Source organism: Peromyscus leucopus, chromosome 2 (genome assembly GCF_004664715.2).
Source record: "Peromyscus leucopus breed LL Stock chromosome 2, UCI_PerLeu_2.1, whole genome shotgun sequence".
NCBI lineage: Eukaryota > Metazoa > Chordata > Mammalia > Rodentia > Cricetidae > Peromyscus > Peromyscus leucopus.
In genome coordinates this window covers 37,056,869-37,075,498 of record NC_051064.1, presented here as the reverse complement: position 1 = coordinate 37,075,498, position 18,630 = coordinate 37,056,869, and the positions used below count along the sequence as shown (strand labels likewise).

Genomic DNA, 18,630 nt, shown 5'->3' with positions numbered 1-18,630 from the left:
TGTGGTGTGTTGTGTGTGTGTGTGTCCCAGACATGGTGGGTGCCCACAGACACTAGAGGAGCCATCAGATCCTTTGGAACTAGACTTACAGGTAGTTGTGACATGCCTGGTATCTGTTCTGGAATCCAAACTCAGGTCCTCTGGAAGAGCAGCAAGTGCTCCTAAGCACTGAGCTCTCTGTAGCCCTATATGGTATCTCTTCAACAGTGAGTCCAGACAGCTTTCAAGACTTCCCCACTACCTTTCACCAGTCAACCTACCTAGTTACAATTTAAATTGTGTCTTCAAACCTCTTTCCCCCAAAGCAAAGGAAAATGAGAACTCACACTGCCTCAAGTCTCTGATACACAAGAGGCCTAAGCAAATAAGCTGGTTACTAATGAACTATGACACCATCAATGTCTCTATCTGAAGGCATCCTGCAAAAGTAGCTGCTCCAATATTCCTTAAGTATATCATGTATGTACTCAATATTTCATAATAACTAACTACTAACTTATGTAAAAATGCTTGATGATATCTGGAATAGTATTTGTCTTTAAGACTTTCCCATATCATTCTCTCATGTACTTTTATTTTATAGAAGCTGTATAAAATGGGAAAACAGTTACACACAAGAAGAAGACAAACTAAATCTGAGTTGAAATGAATCAGTGGCAGTGTAAATCATACTGTATCACCAACTGTAAAAGGAAAAGAAAAACTTCAAATAGTAAAGCATTCAATATAAAACTAGTTATCAGCTCCTCATCCTTGATAGACAGGGGAAATATGAGAAATGGCCTGAGGCGCCATGGTATAAAGTAGGCACAAAGAATCACTGTATATCCTACCTCATTTTGCTTCTTCATATAAATTTAACTTAGCCTTAAGCCAGTAGCCTCTCTTTCCTAAAATAAATGTAAATACTGTATTAATAGCTACTTGAGCAGATGAAGAAAGTATTTAATATCAAAGACCATAGCTAATATGAACAGGCAGCAATTTTAACCTATTTCTTTCACTTTGATTCTTTATGTTAGAAGTAGAAAAGCTGAAATACCAGTTTGAATAAAGAATTTTCTAACTTTAGTGATTCAAACTAAATGTCATAAAAGAAAATATGAGAAAATGTGTATATGAAAATTGAAATCAATCTTTATCAATCATTATTCCAATGGAAATAAATACATCCACTTTTCTAAGCAAGTCATCTGCATAATAAAATGACATCTACTTTTCTAGATGATAAACTCAGAATATTATTTAAAAGATAAGACTTTATCAGTCCATGCAAAATGATGAGAAGATTAAAATAGGTTTAATTTCTGCACAAGTTTAAACTTCCCTTGGGAGAAAGTGGATATTGTGGTTACTAGTAACACAGAAACAGACATGTGGCATTGCTGAAACACAGTATGTGGCACTTACTACAGAAATTCTAGAGGCTACTTATCATTTTATATTAGTGGTCTTCAGCACATAGGTAATTACAGGTACTGGACAGAATCCATGGTCCAACTATTTTAGAATTCAGAAAAGAACAATGAAAGAGACACAGATTTTCAGAGGCATTAAATGGCTGCTCTTGACTACTCCATAAGCTCTACTAGTCCAAAAAGCATTTTCACATATACCATAGCTTTAGAAACATAGTTATGGGGGGGGGGGTAATCAAGAAATATTTACTAAATTACATTGTACTTCCCCGTAGGAAACCAACAATTAATTAAACAATTACAACTCAAAAGTAAATAAATGTACATTAGTTGTTATATAAGTGTACATAATTTTACTACTATGATATTTATATACATAAAGCCTTCAAAGCTTAAAAAAATATTCATGTGTATGTGCTTTGCCTGTGTAAGTTTACGTGCATGCATGTGCGGGTGCCTACAGAAGCCAGAAGGTATTAGATCCCTCTGAGCTGGAGTTACAGGCATGGCTGCCAGCCACCTGATGTGTACCGACCCTGGATACTTTTCAAGAGCAGTAGACACTCCTAACTGGTAAGTCATTTTATGAGCTTCCCTTAAAATCTGTAAGCATCAAAAAAATAATACTGAGTTATTACCAGGATAAATTTTCAGGGATATACACTTTTGAAAGCTAAAGAATTTAATAATAAAATAGCTTTCATCCCCCTAGAAACTAAAAGTTTTAACTTCCTTAGTTTTTCATGTCTTCCTTCCATTTCTACCATCACTCTATTTCAGTATGGAGCAGTAGTTGCCCCCGGTGGTGTCTATCTCCTGTTCCTTCATTATTTGTGCTGGACTCTCCATCCCCAGGAACTAGAATTTCTTGTTCTTGGTTTAATCTGTCATTTCTCTGATATGTACACCCTCTAGAAATATGCATCAGTAGAATCAAGTTAAAATAAAAAAGCAAATGGCAGTCTTCCTGGTTCAATAATCTATATACTTTTTAAATGCATAAAGCAGTATTGTGTTGCTGTGGATTGTATTTTTTCACAATAAAATATTAAAGTATCTGTGTTCAAAAGACTAAGAATTTGCAGCATATTGGGGAGGGGTGCTACAGTGTCAGAGAACAGAAGAAAAATGGGTGTCAGAGAAACTGTGGAAAAGTGCATTCATAACAAAACACCACAATGACAATTTACAACAATTCCATGTATGGAAGTAGGTAATTATTTTCATTAAAGGAACCTGCCAAAGATATCAAGAACAGTTTAGAAAACCTTCTGAATTTATATCTACATAAGGATAAGAGTCAAGCTTCTAGATAGTTCAGTGTCTCCCTTCTAATGTGTGCCAGCTATGTGATACAGCAGGATTGACTTACTGCCACATAATCACATCCATCATTTGGTACAGGGCAATCTCAGAGAAAATTCCGTAATGGATGTAGAAGTCTGAAGAAGATATCTTCAGCATCTGTCTATTATTCTATCAATCACAGTGTCTTTCGTTTATTTACATGTCTGCTTCCCTAGGTGGCAGGGCACCGAGAGCAGCAGTCTGCTTTTATATATCTGTTCTCCCAACGGGGCACGAAGTTCCATAGCAGCTATCTGATGGGCACCTGATCAAAATGAGTTGACTGAAAAGAGTAATTTCTGTTTCATGCATTATTATTCAACTAAAAGCAAAATTATCTGTTAGATACTAAGAAAAACAAGAGATCTGAGTAATAAGATAATTTGTTATGAATTTACCTAAAATATGAATAGTATTTTTTCAAGGAGTATCACTGAAGTAACTCAGAATGGAACTAAAAATCTTAAAGTAGGAAACTTTAAAAGAGACTTGGGATGTGACATGCATTCCCGTCACTTCTCTGAAACCAGTGGATGGACAGTGATGACAATAGAAGCAAGTGGCATTATGTACTCAGTAGCCATGCATTCTCTCCTTATTCTTCGAGGCAGCTCTTTAGTGTGTAACTATGTTCATTTTAAAATTAGAAAAAAAAGGCTTGGGGAAGTAGTATGACTTGTTGAAGATTATGAGTGGCAGAAAAAATGCTCAAATCTGTATTTGTAACCTTTAAAAAATAAATATAATTTTTTATTATAAATAGAAGACCCTTTATGACTCAAATATAATTGACATAAATAGAATTTTGTTCTACTGCTTTTTCAGATATTGGATATTTCAAGAAGTCATAAAAATAAACTACTTTAATATTCTGTTAATAAGCAGCCCACATTTTTAAGCAAATGGGATCTTGAAAAATAAAACAAGCACAAGAATGAAGGCAATTTAATATACAGCTCTTAAATGCTCACAGGATTAAGTAAATGGAAGCTTACATAATATCTTGTCTTAACATGTACGTATGTAGAGAGATGTCTTTAATATCTATCTCAGTTTGAAAAAAAATGGAGCCAGGAGTAGTGGTGCACCTTTAATCCCAGCACTTGGGAGGCAGAGGTAGGTGGATCTCTGTGACACCAGTCTGATATACACAGTGAGTTCAGAACAGCCAGGGCTAAAGAGACCATCTCAAAAAAAAAACAACAACAAAACCACCAAACAAAACAAATGCAGTTGCTAAAATTTTGTAGTATGATTTTAAGTATGACTGTCACCTGCAAGAGCTGTTGGGGGAAAAAAAAACATAAAGTCTGTGGCTCAAAGCAGCAGCAAGAGCAGTTAAGAAGCTGGTTGTTCTTGCAGAGGATCCAAATTCAGTTCCCAGGACCCAAGTTGGGCAGATCACAAATGCCACCTGTAACTTTAAATCCAGAGCACCCAAACCCTGTTCTGGCCTCTCTGGGCACCTGCATACATGTGGCACACACAAATATACATTTTAAAAAGGTGATAATCTCCAAGGTATTGTTAGTGGTTCCCCCTGGAGGAGGGCAGTATAAGAGGAAATATGACTTTGCTACCATTATTAATACACTTCTGTATTATTTAGTATAAGATACATAAACTTTGATAATAGAAAAATGTAAAGTGCAATCATTAAAATCTCTCTAGAGCATTCAGATGCCTCAAGTTCTATTACTTAGTTGTCTACACAGCTAAGTGTAGCTCTCACTCTTCATCAAAGATGTTTCCCTTTGCAGCAGAGGGAGACCATAACAGAAAACCATTAACTGGCCAAAACACCAAGATCAATGGGTAATGGAGTGCTCTGCCCTAAAAAAAAAAAAAAATGTGCAACACAACTTCTGCACCTAAGACTCAGGAAACATCACTGAAGGTTAGAAAGACTGTTAAGAGCCACAGGACCAAGTCTGCTGTGAGACTGTCTTGTAGAAATGACTGGGAAGCTTCACCCATGACACCTAATACTGGAACAATATGGCTGCCTAAACAAGCCATAAACAATGATAACAACACAGACATGCTAATGTGCAGCTGGATAAGCTCATGGGGCTCTATCCCTAGACAAAGAATTATAGGCAACCAATGACTGCTGAGATAGAACTTAGCCTTCCGAGCCTCTTAAGCCACCATACCAAGTGGTCAGCTTGAAATGATGTATATACAAGCAATGGTAAACAGACTCAGCAGGTGTGATTTATATATCTGTGTTTATACAGACATGTAACAATAATAATTAAAGAAAAAGAAGCCATGAATTTGAAAGGAACGGGGGCACATTGCATGTGCTAGAGGGAGAAGCCGTGGGAGATCTAGAGGAATGAAAGGGAAGGGGAGAAATGAAGTAATTATATTTTAATTAAAATTTTAAAAGTTGAAGTTATGTTAAAAACTATTTTATATGACAGTTATAGAAAGAAAATAATCTCAAGAAAAATAGTTGGGTACATTAATTAACAGGTAAAGAAACAAAATTTAACTCTTGGAAATGTAAATAATATACTGTCCCTTTTATAGTCATATCACCACATTTTCTAAAGCTTACCACTCCTATTACTAAAGTTTTCTTCTTATAAACAAACTGGAATAAGTATTATTTTAAACTTTACTCTATGCTTCCCTATGTATTAAAAAAAATTGGTGGATGTATATAGTTATTTGTGTAAGCTCCCAGTAATATTTTTTTTGTTTGTTTTTGTTTTTGTTTTTGTTTTTTCGAGACAGGGTTTCTCTGTGTAGCTTTGCACCTTTCCTGGATCTCGCTCTGTAGACCAGGCTGGCCTCGAACTCACAAAGATCCGCCTGCCTCTGCCTCCCGAGTGCTGGGATTAAAGGCGTGCGCCACCACCGCCCGGCTTTCCCAGTAATATTTTAAATTACACATAAGGTTCTATATCTTAAATTATGTAAAAAATATCTTCCATATACATCAAACAAGTCAGTGACTGTCAAAGCCTTATTTGCAATGCTTTGTGAATGACACCCATGGAGTTGTATTGTAACTGCACGGTAGAAAGAGTATGCCTAGATACAAGATACTTTCCACACATCTTTACATCTAATTAATGAAAAACCAAACAAAGCATTAACTTTTCACAAATAAGAACAGGTTTTCTCTTTCATCCCTCCAAAGCTTCCATGTCCTCTCCCTCCACCATATGCTCTCCTACTCCCTTTCAAACTCCTGGCTTCTTTTCCTGTAAAACTGCTACATGTGTATATATACACATAAAAATACAAATAGCATTGGCTGAGTCTGCTTAGTGGTGCTTGCATGTACTTGACTGACCACTATGGTATGGAGATCTATGTAATAAAATGTAATTATGATATAAAAAATAATGTAAATGCCATTGATATGGAAAGCTGTGAATGGTTATGTATATTAAAAGCCACTAATTTGGTCACATTGAATCTATCTGTGTTAAAATGCATATGAACTGGAAAAGTATGATTGTCTCTGACAAAACAAGAGTAATATTCTTATGTGACAGATAGCTTTTCGAGTTAATCTCCATTTTCTGGATTAATACCACAAACATGAGTCCTGATACTGACTTTTTTTTAAAAGTCATAACTGAAAAAGTAAAATTAAAGAAAGCAGTCTTACTATGAGATTTTGATGGTTTTGCTTTTTAAATAATTTAGCTTATAGGAGAAACATTTGTCTTCCATCCCACCCCTCCTTAGAGGCAGATTTATGCAGCATACTCTACATAATCAGGGCATTTTTTTACTTTGCATTTTTATCAGGTACATTTCAAACTGTGCTAACACTGTGGTTGGTAGTCTGCTGTTAAGATTCTGAAGATTACTTGTTAGTAAAGTGCTGTTATTGATAAAAATACATAATTGAGAGATCAACCCACCCACCTGAGGTCTCCTGAAAGAACAGTATTTCAGGATGGATATAAGGGGGATCCCTGCCCTGTATTTGCAGTACTTTCCTTTTATAAACCTATTAACCCCTGTTTCACTAGAATACTCTAGAACAACCAATTTCCCCAGATTGATCTTTTTACATGATTTGTTGTATCAAACAGACTTTAAGTCTACCCACCACCCCACTTTTTATATTCTTCTACTAGCAGTTTTTTTTTTTTTTTAAAAAAAAACCACCAAAAGCACATCAGATTTCTGGAAATCAAGAGAGAAAGCCTTTTCTTCATTATCCTTTCCTGGTTTCCAGGAAAATGGCCAGTAGGAGGCAGCAATGCCTGCCTGTGGCAACAGCAGTAGCTCTGCTCTGCACAGTAGTTAGCTGCTCGCTTCATTCTTCTGTCATTATATAAGCAAGATGACACTGTTCTCTAATCCAGCCAAAGCTGATAAGTACCATCAACCTGTCACTTCCTACATTTCAAATTCTAACATCACAGCATCAAAGAGTTTTTACATTTCGATTTCTTTTGCTGGCAGCAGCCGGTAGCCTCTCATTCTCCCACGGTGTTCTAATGCTGCATTTGCACACCGGGGTTACTCCCAGACTGAATAGCAGGTCATCCCCTGCTCACTGAGCTCATCTGTGGCCCATGTGCTAGGCAATTTAGATCCAATCAGCCCTTATTTAGCTCAAGAGTAATGAGCAGCATAGTGACACAGACTTAAGCCTGACCCTCAGGACACTGCTCATCAAGCAGTAAAACTGTGACAAAATCATTCATCTTCCACCCGCTGGCAAGAAATAATACTCGCACTCACTGTATTACTTTTCAAGATAAAAAAAAAAAAGTCCTGAATTTTCATGATGTGAGACATTAATTTGCAGAAAGCTGAATTCCCTTAAACCCCCCTGTTGCTATGAGCTCACCAGGGGGAAATAGGCCTTAGGAGACTGAAATGGAATAAAGAAAATTGCTCCAGCTTTCTTTTCATTTTAAATAAGCCTTAAATCTGACAAGAGACATCCTAAAGAGAGAAAAATATGTATCTTGTAAGGTAAAGAAGAAACAATTGAAATTAAGAGTTTCAAATGCTAGTTTCACTCCCTATTTGTTCTCAATTTTGTTAAAATGTTAATAAATAAAATTTAAAAAAGCAATTACTCACCCTTCTTTACAAGGCAGATGGGGGAAGATAAGGCAATAGCCTTATCTTAGAAACAATATGGTGGCACAAGGAAACCCGTATGCCAGAACGAAATGTGCTCAGATGCTGTCTGTAAAACCCATGTTAAAGACAACAGCTGTGGAGGGGTAACGGAAACGAGTGAGGCTAGCACGTATACCGAAAGCATTGTTTTTTGTATATTTAAAACTATAATGAATAGTGTTTGTGATTTAGTGCCTTCTGAGGCTCTATTAATCCAAAACTAATTATGGGAATAATGAAGAGATCGGCTTCCTTCCCTCACTGATATCACACCATTGCATCAGTGAAAACAATATATCTATAGCATTTACTTGCTTTCACTGAATACTTCCCTTGTAGAACCAAGTCACAATGCCAGTGTAACTCACCAAATTTGTCTGGGTTTAGTCCATTTAATAAAGTCACAATTTTAGTTAATTTCTATTTATCCCACAATTTTAGCAAACCTGTCACAAAGGGGATTCATTGGTCTTCAATATATTTATTATGACAACATGTCTTTGATTGAAGAATCAGAATGGCATGGTGCTATGTAAGTAAAGTGAAGATGTCTTCCCATGAGCTCATTGCTGACTTTCATCTAAAGTTTCAAGGATCTGGGAGGGCTAAAGCCAAAAGTGAACCTTCGAGTTCAGACAAAGAATGTGGTAATGCTTTCACCTCACCTCAACATCTTCTAATTTATTACCACTGACTCCTGAGAAAAACTCCAGTGGGTACAGAAGTACTCACAATGTCCTTTTCCCTACACACAACTGAGCAGGAACCAAGTGGCCTCTTTACAGAGTGCATTTCTTTTGCCTCTGTCTCAATGAATGCTCTTCTTGATCTAGTGTGTGTGTCCTTTCCTACCCTTTTCTTTTCTCTTTTCCTCTACCACCATGAAAAGCACATTTTTTATATTTCATCCCACTTTCCCCATCATAATTTTGGTAACTTTATAAACTTTATGCAGCAGAAAACAACAGCAAACCCAAAACTTCATAAAGGTTCACTTCTCTATTTCCTGAATGGACAATGTTGAAAATATCGATCTAATGTCCCATTCACATACTCACAAAATTGTAATGAACTAGGAATTGGAATCAAATATGAAATATGACCTATATTATAACTAGACATTCCAAAAGCAAAGTAACTGTAAAATACCCAAGACTAATAATGGAGAAAAAATCATGAAGCTTTCATGTTTTTTCTTGGAAAGGATACAGATTCTAAATTTCACATCTGATCCCTGTTGCCATCCTGTTTTCTTACAGTGTACTTTAGTAACCAGGCTAAATTACATTTAACGGATTATTTTCTTTATTCTATTTTTTCAGTACTCTTCTCCAAGTATCTTGCTTCTCATCCAATCCCAACACAAACCATCTACTTTTAGGATGAACAGTTCTTTAGACTCAGTTTCAAAGGGGTAGTTCTCAAACATTTCAAAGGCAAAGTAAGAAGAGTCAGTATTAGAATAGTATGATGATACTTACTGAATTGGAAAACAAAAATAAAAATGATCACAAAAAAAACTCGGCTGCATACAATAAGCATGGTGAGCTTTGCTTTTCAACAGCACCAAAACCTTTCAAAGTATTAGGAAGAATGTATTTTCTAGAATTTTTTGGAAGTCCTTTCTGCTCATAGATGTTTAGGCCGCAAACAGATGAATTTTAGATTTCTACATTAAACCCACATCCTAACTATACCAACATTAATGTCTGCTTTCCTGTAGATACTGACAAGATCTGTTACATAAACAGGAAATACTAAGAAATATAAACGATTACCTATTAAAATGGTGACAAAAATAACAGAATATAAATGGTTATGATTAAATAAACACCTAAGTTTCTAACTCCTATCAGTCTATCATTCATATAATAAACATCAACAAATATTGTATAGATTTAATCTGACTGGATCACATCAAAAGTATTACTTGAATTTGTTAAATACTTTTTAGCATTAATGTATGTCCTCTGCAGAAAAATAATTATATCATAAAGTTGAAAGCAAAAATGACATCAGAGCAATTCAAATGAAACAGTTTTACAGGTAAGTGTACATTTCAGAGACACATGAGTGAAGGATAACACTGTTCACACAATAATAAAAAAAATAAAATCATCACATATTGCATGTATGAAGAGATTATTACAACCCTTGTTTTGGATAGGTATAAGACATAAGTCAGTGCTGTCCAACCACTTTTCTGCCATTTTAAGAAAAGATTTTATATGTATGAGTGTTATGCCTGTACATGCCTGGTGCTCACAGAGGTCAGAAGAAAGTGTCAGATCCTCTGGAACTGAGTTAGGTATGGTTTTGAACATTTTTATTCTGGGAACCCATCCCAGGTCCTCTGCAAGAGCAACAAGTATGCTTAATCACTGAGCCATCTCTGCAGCCCCGTTTTTCTGCTCTTAGCTGCAGTAACTCCTGCCCAGAAGCCCTTTCCTAAGACTGTATTGTTAATAAGAGTGGAGAGGGTTTATGAACGGGTAAGCCCTCAATTTTATAGTATGTACTCCCTGCAGCAACTATCAAGCATGCTAGAATTTTCACAAGCAGAAGCAATAGGCACACATCTGTTGCCTGCCTGGAATACTGACTGGTACCTTCCATACATACGACGCTCTGACCCCCATCTACAGCTCACATGTACTGATTTGTAAAATCACCTTTCCATTACCCTCAAATCCCTCTAAATGGCTTATTTTCCTCCTGTCTCTGCTGCCCTGCCTGTATGCCCCTCGTGAGACGCATTGCCTATTCCTGACTTCCAGTTCTAACAATTACATTCTTGGATTTAATCCTTTCAAAAGCATGCTTCTCACATGGTGTCATCTGGTTCAGTGCAGATTCATTCCATTGCCTTGGCCATGTTTTGGTCTAAACATTCAACAAGTTTTGATAGAAAAATATATGCAAAAATAGTTTCAACTGATTAAATAAAGGGGGATTCACAAAGGAAACTGTCAGGAAAGCCAGATTGTAGATAGCTTTGAAGACCACAAGAGATATATTCATTCTCCTTCTATGCCCACCAGAGTATCACTAAGGTTAAAATCATACAAGCAGACTCCTTCATGAAGGTAAGGGCAACAAGAGAATAGAAAATATAAGCTACAACAACAAAACACAGGCCTTTATCAAAAATATAAGCTTTTATACTACAAAGGATAACAGCAAGAAAGTCAATCCAAAGGAGAAAATATTTGTAGATCATACATTTCATGGGTCTTATATGTAGACTATATAAACAGCTCATATAACTCAATAACAAAATATTTTAAAATGAGCAAAAGGTCATTTTAATCCAAAATCCATATATTTATCCAAAGACATAACAGTAACAATCACACGAAAATATGTCCAGCATCATTAGTTTCCAGAGAACTGCAGACAGCATCACAGTGAGATGGCACCTAACAACCACCAGGATCACAATAGAAAAGTCATGTAGCAACTGTGATCTGTTGGTGTTATGACACATCTTATTTATATGGAAGGAAGAAATATGAAATGGTATAGTTTTGCATTTTTTCAAAAAGTTAAGCAGCATGATTCAACAATTCTACTCTTATACATATACTCAAAAGAAATAACTATTTAATGTAGATGTAACCAACCGTCTTATTAAATAAGAAACACAGAACCAATGCAAAGAAGAAAGCCAAGAGATCAGAGTTAAGAGCCTTACCGGCCTGCTGCAGCTAGCCTCTTCAGCCAAGAGACATCTCCCCGAAAGAGAGCTACTTCCTGTCTACTTGTCTTTTATATAGACTTTCTGTTCTGCCTCCTCGTTGGTTGTAAAACCAACCACATGACTGCCTCGTCACTGCCTGTCTGTACAGACCTCCAGGTCTATGGTTGGTATTGAGATTAAAGGCGTATGTCTCCAATGCTGGATGCATCCTTGTTGAACACACAGAGATCTACCTAGCTCTGCCTACCAAGTGCTGGGATTAAAGGCATGCACCACCAACGCCCAGCTTTTGCTATGGCTCTAATAGCTATGACCACCGGGCAACTTTATTTATTAACATACAATTAAAATCACATTTCAGTACAAATCAAATATCACTATAATTTAATCCTTCATTTATAAACCTCTGCCAATAAAGATATGGGTATATAACATTTTTCTCTTACATAATCTTTTATTCTGATGCAGGAAAATGCATTATCTGTACAGCAAAACTCATTGACAATTCAACAAATGACCCAGACATTAATACCTATATATGAAAAAATAATCTATTTCAGCAAAATACAAAAAAGCAAGCAAATATTGCTAAGCTAATAGAATGTAGTTTGTGTTACTACATGAATTTAAAAAACATGTACATCAAATATACTGTAGAATTCTAGTACCATAAAGTATCTATATGGTCAAAATATTAATTTATAGTATTTATAACTCAGCTGTGAGAGGTATGAAATACTTAATGACATAAAAATGTATGGGTTTATAGTTTGTAAATTCACTAAATACTAACTAATTTTATATTATATTCCCTCTGAGATACCTGTGCCACTTCTGAAGCAACCAAAGCTGTCAGGCAGATGGCTCACTTGAGTAAGCTACATATCTTGACTTAATTTCTCACAGACTGGCAATATATTTCTCTGTGGAGCATTCTTCTGTGCCCTCCGCCAAATTATTACAATACTACCCTCAAATTTACATAGAGGCATTTTGGGCAAATTGGAATATAAGCAAACAAAAAATGACTTAGTTTATTTTAAAAGTTCTACCTAATCAGATTTACCTGTAGTAAACTATTTTTCAGTAATTACAGCTGCAGTCCATCCTCAGGAATAGAACATGGAATAAATGATAAGAAGCCAGCATACTATCCAGAGTGTTCATCCTACTTCCCCTGAAATAGCATGCACAGTATACGGCATAGCAGACTCTCAGGAGTGTACCTCCTCTTGTACTACCTACTTTCTGAATCAGGAAGCCCCAGTTTTCTTCTCAAAGCAAAGAAAAAGAAAACTTTTGCTTATAATAAATGTTATCACACCAGTAAAAGTATTGCGCACGCACACACACACACACACACACACTTTCCTCCTCTAATACCAAGACAGTTAAACAACAAACAGATGACCTCTAACCTCATGGGGAGAAGTGGGGAAAGGGGGACTTAAAAGTAAGTCTATTTTCAAAATGTATTTTCAGGCCAGGGAAAAGAGGCTTAATCTTCTAGGGAGTTATACACAAACCATATAACAAAAACTGTAATCACCTCTTTTGAGCTATATACTTTAGTCTCAACATTTAGCATTGTAGGCAAACTCTCTAATACCTTTACACTTTGAAACTAGGCTCTTGTTTAATACAAAATAGGATGTCAGCTGATCAATATCCATTTGGCTTAAATTCGTTAAGTCCACAACTTCCCTTAAGTGTTAGAACAAACAAGTACAAAGCCTAAAAATTTATTGTTTCTTTTTTAACTCAAAATGATATTTGTAGGTGCCAAAAGGCATTTTGAAACCACTCACCCTTACATCAGTAAAAATGAAAAAGGGGGATGGGGAGGAGGAACAATCCCATGAGGCGTTATGTGTCAAGTTTTTGCCCAGAGCTAATTTTCATAGCTATGCTATAAAAACCTGAAAATAGAGGTTTATAATGGAAATGCTGACAGACCCCTAACTATAGCAGACCGAATGGATATAATTAAAGAAAAGCTTTCAGCTATACCTACTCACAAATGAAAGGCTGCCATTTTTATATTAACCTCAAATAACAGCAAAACTAGAAATGTGATCATAAAGGAAATGTAAAATACTAAGATGACCGATGGAACTATTTGACTTTTAGAGTTAAACGGAGGCATTTAGTTAACATAACCAAGTCAGTATTTTTGCAATGCTACTTAATCAGCAATAAAGGTTGCTCTGGTGAGCCATCAGCTTCAGTTAGCAGAAAGTGGCATATGAAGTTATTATTGTTTAACAGCCTAGAGGGAGCTGCTTCTCCCTTTAGTCAGTAATCTTAATTCTATAATTTCTGTCATACAGTTATTAAAGTTACCTAGTCAACACACACACACACACACACACCCCTGCACACACATTTATGCAAGGGCTGGTACCTTATTCCCATCTGAATTTGAAAACAGGAGATTGTTAAAGTAAAGTACTTCATCCTTTCTCTTGGCCAGGGATGCAGCCAAGAATAAATATCATCAATCTATGTAATCCATCTTCCTTACCTAAATCAAAAGTCAAAGAATTTAGCTTTGTTCTCAGCTCTAAAGCAGGAAGAGCAGGTGCCTATTCTCTAATTTTTAAAAACTATCCAAAATGTTCTGAGCTTTTCTATAGTATTTTTAGTAGACAAAGTAATTCAAGTATGGCTACAAAATGTTCTTCAACAAAATTATAGACTTTGTATTAAGAAATCAGGAACAAATCAGGAACACGTTCAGATAACCAAAGAACTTTTAAAAAATATGCCCTGTCCTTTCTTTTTAAAGTAAACAATTACACATGATTTGGGGGACTTACACCAAATATTCCAAAGAAAATGCTTGTCTACACTGCCAATATTGATCTTGAAAGTGTTAAAATGAAAATATCCATGCCACAGTCTTTTATATATGCTGTGATTAGTTTAATTGCAGATGTGCACAAATTACTATCCAGGATTCAGAAATGTACAAGTTAACAGACCTACAGTGTAACAGCAGTATGGCCACCCTGTTCACCCACTAACCTCAGACTCCTTTCAAAGCTCTTCCATTTCTGACATGAGTTTTATATGATTTTTAAGTTCTTTATGGCATTTGTTTTCAGTTACAGTTCTAAGACAGTGGTTAAGAGTGCTTCCCAGAGGGTCCAAGCTCACGACTGCCTGTTAGCTCCAGCTCAGGCCTCTGCTAAATGTGTGTTCAAGTGTACATACACATATTTTTTTTTAAAAAGGAATTTCACAAAAAAAGTAAAAAAAATGTTTATGAGAAATTAATTGTTACCAATGAAGACATCTATGTCTTTTTCATAGGCTGGTCTAAAAAGTAAACAGCATACATATGCACACACATACAGACAGACACACACCTTGCTCCAGGGTACAGCAAACCTACAACTCAATCCAGAACCAGTGAAGAACAATTACTATCATCAATGTAACTCTGCTTCACCTCATCTATAATCCATACTATGTTTGGGTTTGCTTTTTCCCCTGCATCCCTTACTGTCTTCTCTGGGTTGCAGAACAGTACTCCCAGTTAAGAGACATTAACAGCTCATAAGGTGTAATGGTATTTGCTCTGCCCATGACCTTGGGCAAGGCCTGAAGGAGGTGGTGCTTCTTGTCTTTGTAGGTGACCTCTTAAAAGGTAAGGGAGAAGGTCATACGGTCCTGTTCTGTATTTGTTGAGTATATTTCCTCAATTTACCCTAATAAATTTCCCTAAAACTCCTTAACCAGACTCTTGTGGGTTTATCACACTAATAAGGTACTTTTAAAGCAGTATTTTTATAACTCTTAAATAGTTTGGCTTTAATGCTAAAATAATTTACTCATTTCAATTTTAAAGAACAGAATTTTGTTTTGGTCACAAAAATGAAATTGAGGTTTTTGATGTGACCCCCAATAAATCAGACAAATGTTTTGTTAAACTTTACATGTCTCCATGCTTCACTTTACTGATTCATAAACTGCAAAATTATTAAAACAAGACAATCAAATGTCTCCAATAAGCTACTATTCTTTATTCAGCAGCAAAATAAATAAATAAATAAATAAGATGTATACACACAATGGTAATTTCAGGTTTACATACAATATACAGATTTTCCTTATGAAAGTACTTTCCATTGCTAAACAATACACAAGTGATGCCATTAGTTTGGCTGTGTGAGTAGGGGGATACAGCATAAGAAGACAGCTAGTGCAGTGCAAGAAACCAGTCTTCATTCTGAAATTTAATAGGATAAACATGTCTGTAATTCCATTTTTATCTATAAATAAAAATGGAAGAGTTAATAAAGAAGATAGTGTCTGTAAATTGGAAATCTTTAAAAGATACAGGAATTACTATTACTTTATTTTTTATGGCTTATTTGTATAAGTGTTTTGCCTGCATATATATCTGTGTACCATGTATGTCAGAAGAGAGCATCTGATCACTTGGACTGTAGTTACAGATGGTTGTGAGCCAACATGTAGATGCTGGAAATCGAATCCAGGTCCTCTCCAAGGCAACAAGTACTCTTAACTGCTAAGAAATCTCTCCAGCCTACCCAATGTACTTTTACAGAATTACCAAGAAAAGTTTCAGTAAGGAGATTTAAACAAATGTTAATGGATAACTATCAAGTAGAGAAAAGAAAAATATTTTAAAAAATTTTTAGCTTTCTGCAAATTTCATTTTTGAGGTCTCTCCAAACTTCAAAGTAAGCTTTGTTTTCCCTCTTTTGTGTTTCCTCTAAATTCAGAGTTTTATTTCTATCTTAGAAACATTTTCTATGCAGTTTTCTACAGTGATCTAAACATGAAAATGAAGAAAACTCAGTAATATCCATTCACATATAAAACACTCACACAGCAACTCAGTCTTAGAAGTTAATTTGCAAATACACTTCTTCAAGTACACAGATGCATGCATATATAAAAAGGTTAAATAAAAAGTGCTATGGTAATAATACAGCAAGGTAAATATAAATTTCATCATAGGGACAGACGAATAAAGCATGCTACATCTCTATAATGAAACACTAAGTAGTCTTTAAAAAGAATTAGGTGAAACACTAAGTAGTCTTTAAAAAGAATTAGGTAGGTCTCCACACATCAACATTAAAAGTTGCCCAGAAAGTACTATTCAAAGAGAAAAAAGGAAGTTTTTAAACAAAGATCATAAATGCTTCAAATGTGTAACTAGCAGAAACCCCCTGAAACGTCCTCAGGAATCAAAAATAGAGCAGTGCTCCGCAGCCTCAGTACTGCTGAGCTCTGCTGTGGGATTTTCTTGGTGAACTGCTAGAACTTTAGTAGCATGGCGGCCTCTACCCACTAAATGTGAGTGGCAACTTCCTAGCTGTGATAACTAAAAATGTTTGCAGACATTACCAAATATCCCCTGAAGGACAAACTCATTCCTAGTTGAGAACTACTTAACTAGAGTAAAGGAGACTTAACACATTTTACCACAACCTGTTCACAATGCAGATAATTTCTACAACAAAAGTAAAATTGCTAGAGTAAGAGTATTTACAGGTTACGAACCTTTGCTTAAAAACTACGTAAAGCCAGGCACGGCGGCACACACCTGTCATCCCGGCACTTGGAAATTTCCGAGTTAGAGGAGTTAGAGGAATAAAATGATGATCTAGGCCAGCCTCAGTTACATAATGAGTTTGAGGTCATCCCAGCCTAGACTCTGTCTTAATCTCTCAAAACACCTCCCTCAAATCTATTCAAAATAAAATTATTTAGGATTAAAAGGTACTTAGTCATCTCAAACAAAAAAGCAGAAAAATAAATTGATTATGCTACTTTCTTTCTTTGACTGCTTCTTCAAGATGCTACACAACTCTTCCCTTCCTTCTTACTCCTATGTTTTTAAATCTTACAAGGACAGCAGTTCCCAATTACCAATACAGTTCAGAATAGTCTCCTCCTGTTTGTTTGTTTGTTTTTTACATTAGACAAGCATATTTAGACAAACTAAAACTAGAATGAGAAAGAATTTTCCAGTCAAGCTAGAAAGCACAGGGAAATGCCACTCACTATTTATTTAAAAAATGAATAAATAAAATGAAATTATTCTTTGTAAGATAAAACAAAATCTATTTAATATATTCTGCGACCCCAAAAACATTTTTATGCAAAGATCCATAATTAAAGGTTTTTATTATGAAAATGGTTATTAATTTACTTATCTGTCTATCCACATATCAAAGTATCTGAAAATATTTTAATATTCTTGCTTGAATATTCTTAACACTGGTGAGGTAAGGAAATAACTACTGATGAAAACCTCTGGTTAGGCACAAACATATAAAAACTAGTGGCAATTAAAAACAGATAAATCAGGATAAAGAAAATCAAGGAAGCTACAAACTGGTATTGCATGTTTGAAATTATTTTTGTTTTTTTGTTTTTCAAGACAGGGTTTCTCTGTGTAGCTTTGTGCCTTTCCTGGAACTCACTTGGTAGCCCAGGCTGGCCTCGAACTCACAGAGATCCACGTGCCTCTGCCTCCCGAGTGCTGGGATTAAAGGCATGTGCCACCACTGCCCGGCTGCATGTTTGAAAATTTTTAAACTGACCTTCTAAGAGTAATATTAGGAAGAAGGCAGTTTCTACACTATCTGCAAATACAACCTCAAATAAAATTATACATATTAATTAGGTGAATTTCTATTTATTTGTTTGGGGATATGTGCACATGTGAGTGCAGGTGCCAGAGATGTCCAGAAGAGGGTATAAGAGCCCCTGGAGCTGTGTTTACAATTGTCTCTAGTCCTCTGCAAAAGTAGTATGTGCTCTCAACTAAGCCATCTCTCTAGCCCCTAAAACCATATTTCTACATACAAGTGCTAGCCAACTTTTCAGCAACAGTGACCACACAGTGATAAATTTAACTTATTGAGAACACATGCTCAGCTGAGTGTGGTGGCTCACGCCTTTAATCGCAGTACTTGGGAGACAGAGGCAAACATATCTCTGAGTTTGAGGCCAGCCTGGTCTACAGAGCAAGTTCCAGGACAGCCAGAGATACACAGAGAAATACTG

At 35.8% G+C, this 18,630-nt stretch overlaps 1 protein-coding gene across 6 annotated transcripts in view; it reads right to left on the bottom strand.

Annotated features, from left to right (window-relative positions):
• The window catches only part of Mms22l (MMS22 like, DNA repair protein), a 134,883-nt gene that overhangs the window by 54,190 nt on the left and 62,063 nt on the right, over nt 1-18,630 (bottom strand). The window lies entirely within an intron of this gene.